Source organism: Propithecus coquereli, unplaced genomic scaffold, assembly GCF_000956105.1.
Source record: "Propithecus coquereli isolate 6110/MARCELLA unplaced genomic scaffold, Pcoq_1.0 Scaffold72, whole genome shotgun sequence".
Lineage (NCBI taxonomy): Eukaryota > Metazoa > Chordata > Mammalia > Primates > Indriidae > Propithecus > Propithecus coquereli.
The window spans coordinates 876,843-897,874 of NW_012153285.1; the positions used below are offsets into that span (position 1 = coordinate 876,843).

At 38.1% G+C, this 21,032-nt stretch overlaps 1 pseudogene; it reads left to right on the forward strand.

The window, feature by feature from the left end:
* Positions 1-2,075: 2,075 nt before the first annotated feature.
* Positions 2,076-21,032, forward strand: part of LOC105824175 — a 49,362-nt pseudogene continuing 30,405 nt past the window's right edge.

Here is a 21,032-nt window from a genome sequence, read left to right on the forward strand (position 1 = left end):
TGGAGATACCTCAAAGAGATACAAGTAGAACTACCATTTGATCCAGCAATCCCATTACTGGACATCTACCCAAAAGAACAAAAGACATTCTATAAAAAAGACATCTACACTCGAATGTTTATAGCAGCACAATTCACAATTGCAAAGATGTGGAAACAACCCAAATGTCCATCAACACATGAGTGGATTAATAAAATGTGGTATATGTATACCATGGAGTACTATTCAGCCACAAAAAACAATGGTGATATAGCACCTCTTGTATTGTCCCAGATAGAGCTGGAAGCCATTCTACTAAGTACAGTATCCCAAGAATGGAAAAACAAGCAAAAACATGTACTCACCATCAAATTCGTTTTAACTGATAAACACTTAAGTGCACATATAGTAATAACATTCACTGGGTGTCGGGCAGATGGGCGGGGAGGACATGGGTATATTCAAACATAATGAGTGCGGTGTGCACCTTCTGGGGGATGGACACTTTTGAAGCTCTGACTCGGGTTGGACAAGGGCAATATACATAAGGTTAACATTTGTACCCCCATAATATGCTGAAATAAAAAAGAAAAAAAAAGCACCCAGGGGCATTGTGCCTAACAATATGGAACACCTGGGGTCAGCACCCAGGAGCACTGAGTCTAGCAATGTGGAAAACCTGGGGTCAGCACACAGGAGGACCGGGCCTAGCAATGAGGAACAGCTGGAGTCAGCACCCAGGAGAACCAGTCGTAGCAATAAGGAACAGCTGGGATCAGCACCCAGGAGCACTAGGCCTAGCAATGAGAAACACCTGGGTTAAGTACCCACGAGCACTGAGCCTAGTAATGAGCAACACCTGGGGTCAGCACACAGAAGGACTGGGCCTAGCAATGAGGAACACCTGGAGTCAGCACCGACGAGCATTGGGCCTATCATGAGGAAAGCCTGGCATAAGAACTGAGGAACATTGGGCCTAGCAATGAGGAATACCTGGGGTCAGCACACAAGAGCACAGGGCATAGCAATGAGGAACATCTGGGCTGAGCACCCAGGAGCACATGGCCTAGCAATGAGGAACACCTGGGGTCAGCAGCCTGCAGCCCCAGGCCTAGCGACAAGGAAAACCTAGGATGAGCAGGCCTGAGGACCGGGCCTAGCAAAGAGGAACACCTGGGGTAAGCAGGCTAGAGAACCGGTTCTAGAAATGAGGAAAACCTGGGTCAGCACCCAGGACCACTGGGCCTAGCAATGAGGAACACTGGGGTCAACAGGTAGGAGACCTGACCTAGCAATGAGGAACACCTGGGGTCACCAGGTAGGAGACCTGACCTAGCAATGAGTAAAACCTAGGCTAAGCACCCAGGAGCACCAAGCCTAGCAACGAGGAACACTGTGGCTGAGCATCCAGGAGCACAGGGCCTAGCAATGAGGTACACCTGGGTTCAATAGGTAGGAGCACCAGGCCTAGCAATGAGGAACACCTGGGGACAGCAACCAGGAACACCATACCTGGCAATGAGGAACACCTGAACTCACCAGGCAGGAAGACTGGGCCTATCAATGAGGAACACCTTGGCTAAGCACCCAGGAGCACCAGGCCTAGCAATATGAAAAACCTGGTGTCAGCACCAAGGAGCACCAGGCCTCCAATGGGAAATACCTGGGCTAAGCACCCAGGAGCAATGGGCCTAGGAATGAGGAACACCTGGGGTCATCACCCAGGATAACTGGGCCTAGCCATTTAGAACACCTGGGCTGAGCACCTAGGGGCACCAGGCCTAGCAATGAGGCACACCTGGGGTCAGCAGGTGGGAGCACCTGGCGTAGCAATGAGGAACACATGGGCTAAGCACCCAGGAGTACCGAGCCTATCAATGAGGAACACCTGGGATTAGCACCCAGTAGCACTGAACCTAGGAATGAGGTAAACCAGGGGTGAACAGGCAGAAGCACCAGGCCTAGGAATGAGAAATACCTGGGTTTAGCACCCAGGAGCCCCAGGCCTCGCAATGAGGAACACCTGGGCTCAGCAGGTAGGAGCACTGGGCCTAGAAATGTGGAAAACCTGGGCTAAGGACCGAGGAGCATGAGGCATGGCAATGAGGAATACCTGGGGTCTACAGGCAGGAGCACTGGGCCTAGCAATGAGGAACACCTGGGGTAACCAGGCTGGAGCCCTGGGCTTAGCAATGAGGAAGACCTGGGGACGGCATCCAGGATCAAAGGCCCTACAAATGAGGAACACCTGGGGTCACCAGGGAGCAGCACGGGACCTAGCAATAACAAACACCAAGGTTCAGCAGGCAGGAGCACCAAGCCTAGCAATGAGGAACACCTGGGGTCAGCAGGCGGGGGCGGGGGGAGGGGAATAGCAAACCCCAATTCACAAGTGCTTTTCATTTTCTGCTTACATCGCATTTCCTAATGTTGCATAGGGTGAAGCAAGTCAAATGGCCAAGATCAGAGTCAACTCTGGAGGGTACTATATAAGGATAAGGTTATGGGGAAGTTTATTCCTTGGGGGCCACTACAGTAACATAACACCACAGATACCCTCTGGCTCCAGTGATTCTCATCTCCCTTACATGCATGTTAACTAAAACTAAAACATCTGCTGCCCACTCCTAACACACAATATATTAATAGAGTGGTGAGACAGGAGAAAGGATAACTGTATTAGGCAATTCCATTCAGAGAACAGTAGGCATACAACAGTCAGTGGTTCATAGCAATTATGAAATGCCGTCAGGCACATTTTGTTTGTCTTCCTATCCCTACTACTATAATAGCTCAAGGAATGATCCTTTGTTGGGATCCATTTCTGCTGCCAGAGTAGTCTTTTAGTCCATTGTGCTTTATACATCTTGGCTCTGCCCTCTGAGAAATCATATAAAGTGGCTTTTTTCATATAAAGTGGCTGAGTAGGTTCCTCATTCTGTTTCATGTCTAGAGAAAGATGGGACCCAGAGTTCTCTTTGCTTTGAGCTGTCTCTGTCCCTTTAAACATCCAAACGTATCCAATTCCATTAAAAATAATACAGATTTTCCATGAGTTATAGTTTACTCCATGAGACAAAAGCCACATCTATGATTATTTTATTTTTGAGACACATTTTTCTAAATATCTTTGAAAGTATTTTGGAATTAGGCTTTTACAGAACAAAATCTTTAAAATTTGAGACATCTTCTGTCAAAATGAGAAGGTCTAACAGGCACTACCTTAAATATTTCAGAGTTCCTAACAAAAGGTCTTATACCCTTGATGGGAATATTTACTCTGGGACCATTTCTTTCTCTGAGAATCTTTTTCTGTCAAGAGGAATAGGAGATGTGAAATAATTCTTATATTCAAGCCCAGCAATCCTGGCTTCTCTACATTTCTTCTCATTTTTCTTGAAAATATAATACTTCCCTCTTTAGCTCATCTCCCTCACACTATATTGTATACTATTAAAAGAAGAAAATTGACATTTTCATCATTCTGTCTAGAAACCTTTTTAGCAGATTCACAATTACACATACAGTTGACCCTTGACCAACTCAAGGGTTAGGGGACCCAACCCCCTCCATGCACAAATTTGCATAAAACTTTTGATTCCCCCAAAACTAAAAGACTAATAGCCTGTTGGCTGCAAGCCTTACTGATAACACAAACCATTGATTAACACATATTTTGTATATGTGTTATATACTACATTCTTGTAATAGGAGTATTCTTATAATAAAGTAAGCTAGAGAAAGAAAATGTTAAGAAAATCATAAGAAAGAAATATATATTTACTATTCATTAAGTGGAAGTGGATGATCATGAAGGTCTTTATCTTCATCATCTTCATGCTGATTAGGCCAAGGAGCAGGAGGAAGAGAAGGCCTTGGTCTTGCTGTCTCAGGGGTGTCAGAGACGGAAGAAAATCTGCATCTCAGTGGACCCACACAGTTCAAACTCATGTGGTTCAAGGGTCAACTGTATATTCTACTTTCTTTTTGCTAATTGCTTCAATACTACATGCATGCACGGCTTACCATTTCTTCCAGACACCAATATCAGTTTCCTCATTTATTTTCTGGTCTCCACTAACGGGTTTTCTTTTTTCTAACTCAATGGTAATAACAGGTTCCGCATCTCTTTCATAGCATTTGCCTGCCACCTAGTTCCAAACTGAAAGCCACATCTTAGATTTCTGCAGGTGTGTGTGGCACCCGTGAAAATACTATGTTGGTAGGAAGGTTTTCGAGACATGCAAAGTAGAAAGCGGCTGGGCAATTTCCTGGTTCACTACCAGATCAAAAGAGAATTCACTGGCAGAGGAATCAATCTTATATTAAAACAAACAGAAGATTTCATTATCTCAACTGGGCTGAATAGGTCCTTATAAATAACATATCTAATTTTCTGTTAGATCAAAATAAAATACCAAAATACAATTTAATTGTATCATAGCAAAATAAATCTTGTCAAATTTTATTTGAAATATATCACTTTTTAAAACATCAACAATAATAAAAACAACACACAAGTATGATTGTATAATATTGTTCCAATTAGTGTGTCCCTAATATGAGTTTCTTTTAGTAATACAACTTCTCAATTGTATCCTTCCTGTCTGGTATTTCTATGATTATATGACTAACATAAAGAGTGCTATGCAAATAGAATCATGTGAGATATGAGATAGTAGTGGTACATACAGTTATTTACAATGGGCATATGTCATATTTATTACAAATGCCTAATTTTTTCCACATTAACCAAGTACATAAATCATATCACAGTGGTAGGTTGAGAATTAACACAATGAAATATTACATTAAGATAACATCACTCACAGTAAAACCACAGGTTTATGGCTGATGGCCAAAAAGGAAAGAAAAAAAAGCCCAATACCCAACACTAGCATATTTAATCAAAGGAAGCCCTTCTCCCTCCTCTCTGATTATCTAAATTTCATTATTTCTTCAATTCCCAGCTCCACTCTCAATTCTGTTTTGGCAGGTTCGAGTTACCTTATCTTTCAGAAAAAAATTTTTTTTTTCTAAGCTATCGTAGCTCTTTTTGCCCTGAGTCTCTATATTAACACTTAAATATCAAGCCAAATTTGTGTATATTATGTTTTATGGACATGTTCTGTCTGCAAAACCAGTTCTCAAAGCCTTGAAATAATTCATTCAACAAACATATTTTGAGTGTCTAGTTTACCACGTGCCGGCCGCAGTGCTGCATTCTGTATTTATAATGGTGACTGGCTGAATGTCCTCACAAAAAGACATGTTTTTATCCTCGTGCATTTTATGTTACATTGGAAGATCCATAAGTTAATCAAAGATTATATGAATACATATCTGTGGTAAAAACATATCTGTGGTAAGTGCTACAAAGATGAGATATGTGGTATTGTAAGAACATGTAATAGAGGAAGTTTAGGAGGCTAGATAAATAAGAAAAGTTCTCCCTCAAGAAAGATTGAACAAGGAATCTGAAGGAATAGTAGGAGTTAACCAGGTGAAGTAAGGTTGGAGGGTAGGAAAGGACATGCCAGACGCAGGCAACAGAATATGCAAAGCCCCTGTGATGGAAGGCAAAATGGCAAGAGCGGGGAACTGAAAGCATAGCACTATGGTTGCAGTGCAGAGAACAAAGGAATGTGTTGTGAGAGCGGCTTGAAGCAATTGAATCCAAACTGCATGGGTCTTGTTAAAGATGTTGGTTTTTATCCTAAGAACAAAGGAAAGTCTTTGATGAATTCTAAGCAAATCACATTATATGCTAGAAAGTTATTATGGCTACAGTGTTGATAATTGAATAGTTGGAGATCAGTCAACGTAGAAAGTACTGGCAGGACATTATCTGACACTTCTTATAAACCACCCCCATGCCATTCTCTGTTACATCTTTAACCACTTGCTTCACTCCACCTGCAGCCTGTGGTTCTACTCTCTGCCACATCACTTACCTGGGAGGCCCTGTCATTCCTTTGGGCTGCTGCTGAACTACCAAGTCAACTAGCCTCATGTTCTGAGTTTCTGGCTTTTCCTGCTAAATCTGGATTTGTATCAAGTGCCATTTCACAGGATGTGGGATCTAGCTTCTCGAGTTGCCACCAAAGGAGCCAGATGATGTTACACTTTTTGTGAAGTCACTTTGATTTTTGTAAAACAGGAGATAGGAAGAAGCCAAGTGAATAAATCTCTCCCTTTCCTCCTTCCTATGGACCATACCTTGACACATTTTCTTTGTATATTATGTCTAGAGATATCTCATGTGGTTGAGCAACAAGCTGGGTCTATCTTGTGGCTCATGATGATTCAGGGGTTAACATAATAATGCATCACTTTGCATTACTCATCTTCTTCTTTCCCACTTTGCTGTCTCCTCACTCTCCCTGCCCTGGGATGGCACCTCAAAAATTAAACATCAGTACTTAATCTTTGCCTCAGGCTCAAGCTGGTGAAGGCAGAGAGGTTTTGCAACAGTGCATGTAAGGTGATAGAAGCCTGGAGTGGGGTGATGAGGCGGAGATGGTGTATTAATTTTCTAGATCTTCCATAACAAAGTACAGAAAAAGGGGTTGCTTAAAACAAGATAAGTTTATTCTTTCACATTTACAAGACTTGAAGTATAAAATCAAGGTGTTAGCAGTGCCATGTTCTCTCAGAAGGCTCTAAGGGAGAATCCTACCTTACCTCTTCCCTGCTTCTAATGGTTGCCTGAAATCCTTGCTTTTCCTTGGCTCATAGATATTTCTTTTCAATTTTTGTCTCTGTCTTCATGTGGCTTTCCCCTTGTGCATCCATGTCCAAATTTCCTCTTCTTATAAGGATATTAGTCATTGGATTATGGCCCACACTAAATCGATATGACCTTAACTTCATTATATCTCTATATCTCTCTATTATATCTTCATATTATATCTCTATTATATCTCTTTATCTCTATTTCCAAATAAGGGTACATTCACATGTTCTGGGAGGACATGAATTTTTGGGAGGCACTGTTCAATCTAGCACAGATGGAGAGATCTTTGGAATTAAATCAGCAGGACTTATTGATGGATTAGATATTGGGGGTGAGAAAAAGGGTGGAATCATGGATAAATCTTGGTTTCTGTCTGTGTAGTGGATGAGTCATGAAGATAAGAAGCCTGAAGAAAAATCAGGTTGTAGGAGAAAGATCATGAATTCAATTTTGAACCTATTGAATTCAAGTCACTTTGGAAGGACCTATTAATATGTCTCTTTCCTCTTGTTATTCTCAAGGTTCAGCGACAGCAGGTGCTCCATAATTATTTATGCATGGCCCAAGGATGGTGATGACGATGACAATGATAAGAAGGCTTAAAATTTCAGCAATTTTAGCCTTGGCCATTCCTCTTTCAATATTGACTGCCACTGCCAAGAGAAAAGAGCAATATGGTACTATTACTATAAATGATGATGATAATGAAAAAACAATTACCATTTATTGAGCACGTATTATATTTAATACGCTATTAAACACTTAACAAACATTATTTACAATCCTTAAACAAGGCAGTTTTTTGATGAGAAACATGATACTCAGAGAAATTACATAACCTGTGCAAGTTCAGACAGAAAGTGTTGAAACATTAAACATATGCTTGTTTAGTTGAAAAGCTTTTCTTCAGTGTATGGCTGGAAATGAAGGAATATTGGGCAAATTGGCAGGATAATCATCCCCCACCTTTCTGTCAGATAAGTACTAATTTATTGCTATAATTCAGATGTTCAACACAGGGTAAAAATGAAATAACTTCCTGAAATGTTGATTTTATTTAATGAGTTAAAAACATTATTTTTATTGCAAGATGTAAGAAATATGTTAATAATAGAATAGAAATGTGTTAAATGATCTTTACTTTTTTCAGATAAAACCTAAAATTTCAAAGAAATGTTATGTTGGTAGCATACTATTTATAGTCACATTTCTAGACACCTGTGGGTTTTCTTTCACTTGTATCTGCCCTTAAGTGTAACTCAATGGAAAACTGCAGAAGTATGGTATAACACCTAGAGCTATTGGATAATAAGAGTCATTTTTAAATTTTGTTCAGTAGTCACATTGATTTTTATTTCTTTCAAGTTTTGAATTAGAACCTTCTCTGTTTTTTTTCCCTCTTCATGTGTCAGTATCAATTTGCTTAAACATCTCTAATATGAAAGGAATTAATGAGAAATAATTAAATTTTGAATATAATTTTATATTCATGTGGAATTTTTATCTTTTTACATATATCAATTAAACTGTGTCTGATGTATCACTTAATGACTCAAAACAGCATAGATATGTAAAGATTTATACTTAATCCAGCCTAGTCTCATTAAGCCCTGGTATTCTCATATTCTCATACAGAAACCATTTTGCCAGGCTTAGGTACTACACATGTGTTTTGAATTGCTCCCTATGCTTGTATAAGTTTATAAGGATAGGAGAAAAATCAGCCATTTCTTTATTAAGTAGATATTAATACTAATTAAAGCATGGTAGTAATCATGATTGTCATATTTCAACTACCGTCATCTGGCAACCATTCCTTGCCATAAACAAGGAACAACTATAATAGGGTCTTTAAACACAAATTTTCTTGTCTGGAGCTTTGCCTTAGATTACAAAATATGCTAGCGGTGAAACAAATGAACAGACGAGACACTCATACGTCGGCATGTGCATATACAGACATATACACACTCCCGCCGAAGAGTAAAATATGTGTATCGAATAATCAAACGCTTTTGGAACTCCAAACCAAGTACAGGTTCGTCTATGCTTATTTCCTTATCCCAAGTGATAGTCACTAGAGTCTAGTTTAGTTTCTTCATACTTGTTAGCATAGTTCCTGATTAATGGTAATTTAATAACTATTTCTTAAATAAATGAACAAATGGCCTTATAGTTTTTGACTCTAACCACTCACTACTGTTACAATATTTAGGTTCATGGTAATATCCACTTCTGTTAAGCCATGACTAATCATCCTGGCCCAATAGCATCACAGTGGCAAAGTGGAAAGAGCCCTGATAGTTCTCAGTTCGCATCCCCTAACTAGGAGTGAAAATGTGGACAAATTCATTTACCCTCTGAAAGTTAGATTTTTTCTTCTATGACATAGAAATAATAAAATGGTTTTTGTTTGTTGAGGGATTGTGTGATTGAAATGTGTAAAATATTTGTTACATGGTACTTTATAGGGATATGTTCCCTTTACTTCTCTGTCCTTTGAACTCAGAGCAGAGGATGGGAAATTGTTGATGCACAAAACCCTGGGATGTTTCAGACACACGGGAAGGGTCTCAGGGACTGTAGGAGTCCTTAGATCACACTTTTACCCAATATGATTTTTTTTTTCAGTTTCTTATTTATTTATTTATTTTTATTTCAGAGTATTCTGGGGGTACAAATGCTTTGGTTACATAAATTGCCTTTGCACTGCCCTACAAACGTGCCCATCCCCCAGACAGCATGCACCACATCCGTTAGGTGTGGATTTACCCATCCCCTCCTCCCCCCCACCTGCCTGACACCCTATGAATGTTACTTCCCATATGTGCACATTAGTGTTGACCAATTAGTATCAATTTAATGGTGAGTACATGTAGTGTTTGTTTTTCCATTCTTGTGATACTTCACTTAGAAGAATGGGCTCCAGCTTCATCCAGGATAATGCAATAGGTAGTTCATCATTTTTCTTCATGGCTGAGTAGTGCTCCATGATGTACTTATACCACATTTTATTAATCCACTCATGTACTGATGGGCACTTGGATTGTTTCCACATCTTTGCAATTGTGAATTGTGCTGCTTTATACATTTGAGTACAGATGCCTTTATTATGGAATGTCTTTTTTTCCCTGTGACTGGATGCCCAGTAATGGGATTGCTGGATCAAATGCTAGTTCTACTTTTAGTTCTTTCAGGTATCTCCATACTACGTATCTCCATACTACTTTACATAGAGGTTGTACTAGTTTGCAGTCCTACCAGCAGCGTATGAGTGTTCCTTTTTCTGTGCATCCACGCCAACGTTTGTTGTTTGGGGAATTTTGGATAAAAACTGTTCTCACTGGATTTAAGTGATATCTCATTGTGGTTTTGATTTGCATTTCCGTGATGATTAAAGATGCTGAGCATTTTTTCATATGTGTCTTGGCCATCAGTCTATCTTCTTCTGAAAAATTTCTGTTCATGTCCTTTGCCCACTTTTTAATGGAGTTGTTTATTTTTTCTTGCTGATTTTCCTGAGTTTTATATAAATTCTAGTCATCAGCCCTTTATCAGATGAATAGCATGCAAATATCTTCTCCCTTTCCGTAGGTTGTCTATTTGCTCTAGTGATAATTTCTTTGGCTGTGCAGAAGCTTTTTAATTTGATCAGGTCCCATTTATTTATTTTTGTTGTTGCTGTGATTGCTTTTGGGGTCTTCTTCATAAATTCTTTGCCTAGGCTGATGTTTATAAAAGTTTTTTAAAATTATGATTTCGATACCCCACATGGGAAGATCAGGTGAGCATTACCATAGAGCTAAGATTTATATGTATATGTAAGATTTATATGTATGTATAAGTGTATACATATATGTTTATATATATACAAAAGAAAAAAATGGAGAAAAAAGTCATCATTCGTCAAATAGTCAATCTCTTCATAAGTAAAAAAAACAGCTAATGTTAATTTTTTCATATATTTTTAAATGTGCAGTTTTTTGTCTTAATATTACAAAAGAACTTAAAACTTGAGACAGAGTAGATGGCAAATAAATATTAGCTTGAGTTGTTCATAGTTGTGAATATCTGAATTCTGAACACCACTATGAGTGAATCTATCTAAATCAGGATGCTGCCTAGGCATCACATCCTGGCATATATTAGATAGACAGAAATATAGATCTTAGCTAGTTAATTTCTGTCTAGATGGGTTTTATATTATGTTAAAACTGTGCCCTCCAATTAATACTTATTGAGTACTTGTCAGGCTTTGTTTATTTACTTCTGACTATATGAACTAATTTTATGGATGATCCTGCAACTGTATTTTTTCTGCGAAACATTTGACGCAAGGGACAAAATGCTTTAGTGAGATAGTGATTCAACCTTTTCATTTTCCTCTTCATCTTATATGAAACGATAATAGAAATTGATTACCGATATAGATGGGGAAACAAACGGTATTGGTTTTCTAGGGCTGCCAAAAGAAAGTATCACAAACTGGATGGCTTAAAGCAACCGAAATTTATTGTCTGTCTCACAGTTCTGGAGTCTAGAAGTCTGTAATCAAAATGTCAGCAAGATCATGTTCCCTCTGAAACCTGCAAAGTAGAATCCTTCCTTGCCTTCCATCCTCTTATATTTGCCAGCAATTTTTGGCATTCCTTGGCTTGTAGATACACTGCTAATCCCATCTCTGCCTGTGTTGTTACATGGATATCTTCTTGTGTGATTTTATGTTGTCTTCCCTGTGCACTCCTGTTTTTGTGTCTAAATTTCTCCCTCGTATAAGGACACTGGTCATATTGGATTAGGCCCTATCTTAGTGACCTTATCTTTATTACATGTGCAAAGATTCTATTTCTAAATAAGGTCACATTCAATTATACTAGAAGTTAGAACTTCAATATATCTCTTTGGAAACACAATTCAACCCATAACACAAATCCTCTTGCCTTATGTTAAAAAAAGAGAAAAAAAGGCTATAAATATACCTTCTGTCCAGTAACCTTCTCAGTAGAATAACGGAGAGGAACATTTTAATAGGGGAATATTCTCAATTTCTCTGCAATTATTCTTTCTAGGATTACTAACAATTTGGGGAATATTGCAAATGGAAATATAGCCATGAATGTGCAGAGATGTTTGAACAAGAATGTCCATGACAGCATCAAATTTTATAATATCAATGAATTATAAACAATCTAAAGAGCCATGAATAGGGAGTTGGTTGGACACATTGCAATTTATCATTCCATAAAATTAAACACCATTTTTGGTCATTTTAATAAATGAAGAAAATTTTTAAATAATAGTGATATAGCAACAATAATTATAATTATATTAATAGCTGAAATACACTGCTTTCCAATTGCTAGGCAACGTATTACGTGCTTACTGTATCACATTAACCCTCACAGTAACTTTAAGAGGTAGATCTGTTATCCACATTCTACAGATAGGCAATAGTAAAAAAATTAAGTAATTTACCTAATTTCACACAGTTCTGAGTAAAGAAGAGGATATGTTTATTCAGATAGTCCAACTGCAAATCTCATTAGCATTGTCCCTATATCAGTACTGATTGAGTAGATACTATACCACATATTAATTTTAGAATGCAATAACTTGAGGAATACTCCATACAGTGTGTATGGAAATTTTGGGGAAAAATTGTGTGTGTGTGTGTGTGTGTGTGTGGGTGTGTCTTTAAAAGTTAAAAGTATATACATTGGCGAGGTGGAAATGGGGAAGGGAACCAAAATTGCTGAGTAGCACACACTCAAAAATACCAAAAACTTTGCAAACTATAAGACAGGAAATGCAATTTAATATCCTTCTTTGTCTTGTCACGGGAAAAAAATAGATACTCTCAGAAAGAAGCGAAAAGACAATCTTGAAGATAAAAGTTTGCAAATAAATGGTTTATTTGCACACGACTCATTTTTCTACTCTGCAGTTAGGGAAGGGTTTCCCCAACCTGATCGCTCTGGTGTGTGACAGATCTGCTGTCACAACTTGCTCCTACAGAAATTACATTTGCTTCTGAACAGGAGGCAGAGAGGAACGCTGAGATGCAGGGTTGGTAATAGCTAGTTTAGAAGAGCTGAGAGAATTTTTCGATCTGCCAGGGAAAAGAATCATGGGGTGGAGGGGTGGTTTTTTTGTCCTCTTTCTAATATGGAGAGGGCTGACTTGGAGGGATTTATGGCCCTAGCCTCACAGAGAAAATAGTGTTCACAACTCAAAGTGCTTATTAAGCGGCCGAAGTAAAAAGGGCTTGGGAACTCTTCATGAGGCGGCAGCAGGATACTGACAGTAACAGTTAGCAAATGGATGTAAGTATTCAGCTACTGGGAAGCAACTGAATTTTTAAAAAGAGGTTCATTATTAGAGCCCAGAAGTTTTGGCACACCGCAATCAAGCTGTAAAGAAACAGAATAGTGGGGGATAAGCTTGTTGAAGGAATAAAAACCAAGTACACTCAGGTAGAGCAGAGACATATATAAGCTTTTGGAAAGAGAAAAACAAATTAACCAAACTAATTTCTGACATCATTGTTTTCACTTGTTTCAACTATTTGAGATGAATAAATATTAGACAAATTACATCTTTTCTTACAAGGCTAAAAATAAAACTACTTATAGGAATCAAAATAATACAAAGAGAATCACTCCCAAATTGGGGATGAGGAAGTGAATCCCTGTGGAAATATGAAGTAATGAAATATTCTCAGAGTGAATTTTTTATACTGGGTAATCAACTGTGCTGTTTTAGGTAAGATGTGTTTGATGTCTAATGGCTCAATTTAAACTTCTATTTCTGACTATGGAAATAAAGGCATTAATATATAGCTGAGTTATTATGGTTGACACAAACTCATAATAATCATTAAAGCTTACTGAAGGATTACAATGTGACACGGAATAGTCTAAGCACTTTTTTTTTTTTTTACATCCATTCGTGTATTCCTCAACAGAGCCTAAAGGTAAGAACCACTGTTGGCTCCTGTTTGAAGAGGAAATACTGAGACACAAATCAGTCAAGCAATTTACCCAAGATCTCACAGCTAGTATGTATTAGAGCCAAGATTCTGACCTGGGCAGTCTGGCCCCAGAATCTGGGTTCCGAGCCACTGCACTGGATAGCCTCACTATCCGATAGGTAATTCATAGAGAATTAGGTGTTACTGATATATGCTCATCTCCCTTTAATAGCCACATACTAAAAATAGCTCTAAAATAAATAACTATGGTAGTTTAAAAACACGTGCACAAAATCTTTGACACTTTTAAGAGGTAGAGCCTGATCACATCCTCTAGAGCTGGGGTCCCCAACACCTGGGCCGCAGACTGCTACTGGTGTGCGGCCTGTCAGGAACTGGGCCGCACAGCAGGAGGTGAGTGTCAGGCAAGCCAGCTTCCTCTGTATTTATAGCCACTTCCCAAAGCTCACATCACTACCTGAACTCTGTCTCCCTTCACCCTATCCGTGGAAAATCGTCTTCCATGAAACTGGTCCCTGATGCCACAAAGGTTGGGGACCACTGCATATAGGCTGGACTTAGTCACTTCTAATGAATAGATACAAAAAGAGAAAGTGACCATGTGAGACTTCAGAGATGAGGTCATAAAAGGCAGTGTGGCTAATGAATATACGGAAAAATATACAAATTCATTTGTAATCAAGGCAATAAGAATTAAAATGAGATTAATTTTGTTGACAAAAAAAAATAAAAAAGGCAGTGTGGCTTCTGCCTTTCTCTCTCTTGGATCGCTTGCCCTGGGGGAAGACAGATGACATGTTATGAGGACACTCAAGCAGACTATGCAGAGGCTGACGTGTGAGGACGAATAGAGGCCTCCTGTCAATAGCCACGCGAGTAATTCACCCTGGAAGCAGTTTCTTCATTAAACCTTCAGATGACTGAAGCCTCGACCAACATCCCAACTGCAACTTCACAGGACCCTACTCTGCTAATGTGCTCCTGAGTCCCTGAACCACGGGAACTATGAGCTAACGGATGTTTATGGTGTTCAATCACTAAGTTTTGGGATAAATTATTGTGCAGTAATTGGTACCTAATACAGTACCTATGAAAAAATATTTTAAAGTCATTTGACATGTTTAGTTATAAAGTTTATAAGATAAATTAGATCTAAATTACCTCTTCATAAACTAAAATCCGTGAACTCATAGATTTTACTTTACAAAACAAATCAAAATGCTCTAAAAACTCAGAAGTATATAATTATAGAAGGAGGCATGATCAGTCATATTTGGTTAAAAATTACTCATTCAAAATCACTTAGAAAGGAATTGTCAAGACAAATTCTGGTGGACTTTTATCTTTTTGGTTTCAATGTGGTTTTAATTTCTTTCCTGTAAAAAGAAGGAGTTCTTTTATGTTTTTCCAGTCACACATAACTCTACTGGGATGAAGATTCTGCACATTAATTCATAGCAATAAGGTGGTAGGTGAACAGCTTAATTAGTTATTTACAGTGTTTGTACTCACCTGCATGATTTTCTAAGATATTCTGTTGGGAACTGCTTGCTTAGTGTTACTTACAATGTCTCTTTCTCTCAGGAAATAAAGCATTAAACAAACTTTGAACTACCTTTACAGCTGCACTGAACTGTATCCTTCAGGGACAATTGTCTTAATCCTTAGATTAGAGCTAAAGGTTGATTTACTGATGAAATATGTGCCTGAGATGGGGAACATGGGACAAAGATTTCTGCATTTTTACAAGACACTTGGTTGCCTAAACATAAAATTAACAACCTTAAACATTTCAGTAGTGCTACGTCCCAGGTCTCTGCACCTTAGTAGCTGAAGTGCTTGCCATGTTAAAAAGACACCCAAGGAGTTATTTCTTGACCTTTCAATAAATTATTTTTTGTTTTCTACAACCCTGTGAGAGTAGCTTCTGTTACTATATCACTTTTGGAAGAGAGAAAACTGAGTCATGAGAAGTTGTTTTGTCCAAGAACAGATAACCAATAAGTGGAAGATTATAGATTTAAAGAGAAATTTTCTTGTCAAAATTCCCTGTGACTTCCATTATACCTATGGGGAAAATCACTCTTGTTGAAGAGCTTTTTTGCATTAAACTTTCTACTTTCTTTCTTGTCTGCCATCTTGCTCCTGTAATATGCTGAAATTAAAAAAAAATTAAACACAAAAAAACAAAAAGAGAACTACTTTCTTAAAAGTTCTTATACATTTCAGATGTCCATAGATGCTTGTGTATGTATTCTATTGGCTCCATGGAGCCAGTCCCACTTACTGGACTGAGAGGAAGAAGAGCTTCAGGCTCTACCCCTTGTTGACTTTCTGGGCAACCCACTGACCCTCTCCACAACTCCATGTTCCTCATCTGTAAAATTAGGATGCCAATAAATGCTGTGCTTCCTTACAGGGCTGTGATGAGGGGCAATGGAAAAAAATTCTTAGAAGGTCTTTGAACATTTGGTATGCCGCATACATTTAAAACTCTAGCTTCTCATTAAACTTTCTTGTTCTTTACCTAACACTGCTGTGGCCTCCATGATTTTTTACTCTAAAAATAAAGCTGAATTTATTTTCAAAGAAAGTGTTACTTCTTATAATTTAACTGATTGTGAAGCGTGTCAATTGAACAAATGTGTTAAGGAGTACTGCACTTAAATATCATCATCATCATAAGAGCCATTATGATACTAAAACACAAGCCCGTTTCTATGTTTTCTTGATGTGTTCATCTTATTAAAATACTTTTTTAATAGGTGTCAAATTGACACATATCTAGGTTGTTCCTATGATAACAAGGTGTGTTGCTTGAGCAGAATACCAGGTTATAATCTCTTACTAATTACTTCTAAAGATTACATGTAATAGCTACCCAGTGCTGTCATATTTTTCACACTTGTCCTGCTTGGCAAATAACTTATCTATGGTGCTAGGAAGTTCACCTGTTGTTGAGCCTAAGGAGACCTTAATTAAAGTCAGCTGAGTGTATCTATGTGTCTTTGACACTGAAGGAAATAAACTGGTGAGTTCTCTTTGGAGACTGTATGCTGCTTCGCACAGCTCTTGCAGTGTTGACTTTTCCTGATTTTCAAAGAAGCCACCAATGTTTTCTTTAGAAGATCTGTCCATAGTATTCTTTCTCTCAGTGAACTAAGAACCCCAAGAGGTTTGGAGGGAAAAAATTAAACAGGCATAAGTAGTCTTTGGAGGCTTCATCTTAAGCTGAACTTTATTTTTGTATTGCCTTTTCTCCTTTCCTTTGAAACATAGCAAAAGATTAAATTTAAATTACCCAGCCACAGATGTGGCTGTTCTGTGGAGTGAATTTGAGCAGGGGCAGAGTGGGAGTGAGGTGACCAGTGGGGAGACTCCTGAAGTCATCTGGATGGAATAGGATGGAAGCTTGTCCTGGACTATAGGGTGTCCTCAAGCTTTTTGTATGCCAGATTTATCTTTTACAGAATGCAAGCAAGTTTGCAAGGCATTTTATCTTCCTAAAATGAAAGGATTAATTGTTATTTCTTAATGTTTATGTGGTATATAGACATTAGTTTGCTAACAAATATGAATTAGGGACCTAATGGGTGTTAGGTATTGTGCTAATTGCTAGGGATACAGTAGTGAAAAGAAAAACAGATACTTTCCTGTCTTTATGGAGCTTATGCATTTATAGGGGAGATAGATATTAGACAATTAAGCAAACTGATAACTGCAAAATCAGTAGTTGTCGATTAAGTGCTCTCAAGGAAAGGAACAGGTAAACTAACCTAAGGAGTCTATTCAAGAATGGGTTCTCAACAAAGGCTTCTTTAAAAGAAATGATAGTTGATATGAACTTAGAAAGTTAGAAAGAATAGTCCAGAAAAGAAAAGAGCATGGGCATAAGGTAAAGGGTGGTAACGAGCTCAGTGTGTTTAAGGAAGAAAAAGTAGGTCAGTGAGTCTTGAGCAGAGTGAATTCAGGGAAGAAGAGCAAGAAATGAATATGCAGAATCAAGCTAGACCCAGATGACACAGGGACTAGTAGATAATGATAAGGAAGTTGGATTTTTATACAAATCGTCATGGGAATTCATTAAAAGATTTTGAATATGATCTTACTTGAGTTTTGAAAAGATCACTCTGGCTTCTTTAGAGAGTGGAGTTTTGCAGAACAGTCATAAGAAGGTTATGGAAGGCGTCTGTATACAATATGATGATGACTTATGTGGGAGTTATGGTAGTGATCATGGTGAGAAGAGAAAGGACATATTCTGGAACAAAATCAGTATACTTAACAGGTGAATATTAAATTTCTGGCTTTAAAAATTGGATGTTTTGACTATAAGAACTATTCAGGAGGACTGGAGAAGAACTATTGTGTATGGGTAGGGGTGGAGTTTAAGGATTAACCATTCAGTTTCGCACATGTTGAGTATATGGTGTCTTGGGGGCACCTATGTGGAAATTTCAAAGGCAAATTTGAAAGACAAGTTTGGGATTCATGTAGAAATTGGCAGAAGATGTAAATTGGGGAGTCATCTCATAGAGATGCTGTAAAATTTAATAAAAAGTAATAATATCATGTGGGGCATAATACAGAGAGAAGAGAAAAGATGTAGAATACAGTTCTGAATACATTAAACATTTTGGTCCTATAAGGAGAATGATAAGTTAGCAAAACAATCCAAGAAGGAGCACACAAAGGAAGGACACAGACGAGGAGAATGCAGCTATATAATTAAGGAAAAAATGTCTAATAAATTGTGTCAAATACTAAGACAAGCTCTAGCAAAATTAGCACTAAAAATATTCATTACATTTGTCAAAATAGTGGATACTTTTGCCGTTGGCCAGATCTGTTACAGTGGATTTGTAGGGACAGAAGTAATATGAAGATAAAAAAGTGAAGAAAGCAGGGGTCAGACTACTCTTCAATACAATTTTGTTTTTTTAAAAAAGAGAAAAAAAATAGCTGAAAGGAAATGTGATATTGGGAATTTTAAAATAAATATGTGATTTACTATGTAATTACTTGTTCTAGTTTGTTATTGTTATTCATTCATTTATTTAAAACAATAATCTCTGATTACCTGCTCTATGCTGGCATTTTTGATAGATAGAAAAACAAAATATTTTCAGGCAGTATATGCAATATGTTAAATGTATGCTATACAAAACTGGAAAACAAACCAAATGTCCATTAATTGAATAGTTGACCAAATTATGGTTCATCTACATAATGGAATAACAAAAATGTAAAAAGGAGTAAAGAAAATCTCTGTACACTAATATGAACGGATTTCCAAGATAATGGAAAAAAATCCAAAAACAAAAAACTCAAGGCAGATAAAGTTTTTGTTTCTGTATAACATTCTATGATTTATCTATAAAAAAGGAGAAGGCTATGAATGTAATTTATCTGTTGTATAACACATGCATCACATGTATATGCAAATACATATTCATGTTTTTTGAAGTAACTTCTTTGAACACATATGTGTTCAAAGGACCATGTAAATGTTTTGTAATTATAAAACAGAACTAAATTTATAAAAATAATACAAAAAGATCAAAAGAAAAATGAAATAAATGAATATGACTGTATGCAGTGGATTTATCTCAAGTGACTTTAAAAATATAGTAAGTGGATTATATATAAAAGCAGATAGATCCTAAGGCTAAAAGTAACTACAAAAAAATACTGTTTTTCATGATCATATTTTTAGTAATAATATTAACATTAGTTTTTGAAACCATATATATGTGTGTATATAATATATATGATAAATCAAATAAGCAAATACGCTAATATATTATAGTTAACATGGACTTATTATAGTTAGAACCAATATCTTTCAGTCAAAAAAAAAATAAAGTTCAAGTAAAAACTTTACAATAGAACAAGGAGCCGCCCGGTCGCCAGAGGTCGCCAGAGGTCGCGCCCGCTGGGCCAGCGCGGCGCTGACGCTTCCGGGGCGGGGTTACGGCCCATTCGCACCGAGCGGCGAACTGGCGGCTTCCAGTCTCCAAACCCCGGTCAATCCCAACACCAGGGCGCGGGTCGCCCAGTTCGAAAGTGAAGATCCCTTACAGGCCCTGGCGACAGCAGCGGTGATCTTGGAGGAGGAGGATAGGGTGCGGCCTGCGGGGACGTCGAGTATTTCAGGAAGCTAGAACTGAAGGCTGCCCGCCTGGAAACTGTGGGAAAATCAGAGAAAATGTACCAGGATAAATTAAGTGTGAAGGGAGTTCAGCCAGTGATCGTCAAGGAAGATGCTCTCAGTGACTCTCGTGGATCTGTACCAGAAAAGATCTCCTATCACCCTGTCTCGTCAAGGACCTGGCTTTCTGAGCCTGATTTCGGCCGTCTTCCTCCTCCTACATGTCTTCCTCCGAAAAGGAACTGCCCAACCTAGAAAAACAGAGTGATGACCTATGCTAAGGAGCTCATCAACAACATGTGGACAAACTTTGTACTGAAGATATATTTAGTGTAAAAATACTGACTTCCAAGCAGTTGAAAAAACAAGGAAGAAACAAAAAGAATGGGTGCCCAGGATTGATTACAGTACCCGAGCCTTTTCGAGTGATGATTAGAGAACAGAAGAAAAAGGAAGCGGCCGTGAAATCTACATCAGACATTGAAATGATACACAAACTGCTCAAAAAGCAAGAGGAAGATTCAGAGTAGAAGAAGAAATTTCCTGCATCTGTCTCTCTCCCCCTTTCTCGCGATTTAGTCAAACAAAAGGAAGAGCAGAGGAGGTCTCAGAAAGAGAAAACCAAAGCAGCTCTTTTAGCTTTACAAAAGCTATTTAAGTTTATCGCAAGGGAGGAACAGAAGCAAGCAGCCCAGGAAAAGCAGCTGAGAGACTTTTTTAAGTCTAAAAAAACAAATCGATCCAAAGCCAGACCCTTACCTCGATCTATTTATGGTTCAACTACCAATCACAGGTTAGAAGAAGAAGAGCTCTGTGGAGACATTAGAACATGGCTGAGAACCCAAGACCTTTCACAGAGTTCGTCTCCTCTGCCTTCTAGGCCAGCTTGCCTATTCAAGAACCCCAGGTGTCTGGAAGAGGCTGTAAAACTGAAGTGTAAGCACAAGGTTAAGTGCCGGACTTCTGATATTGAAGACCTTCCTGAGAGGTATCAGAAAGACCTCCCAGAACACAAGTGTCCAACACTCTTAACAGTCTGTAAACTCTTTGATCTTCATGCATCTTCATGTGAATCTACTAAAAGAGAAAAACTTTTGGCAGACATTGAAACAGATGAAGAAAAAGAAACACATTGGCCTTATTTGTTTCTAACGCGTAAGTCACCAGCAAGAAGT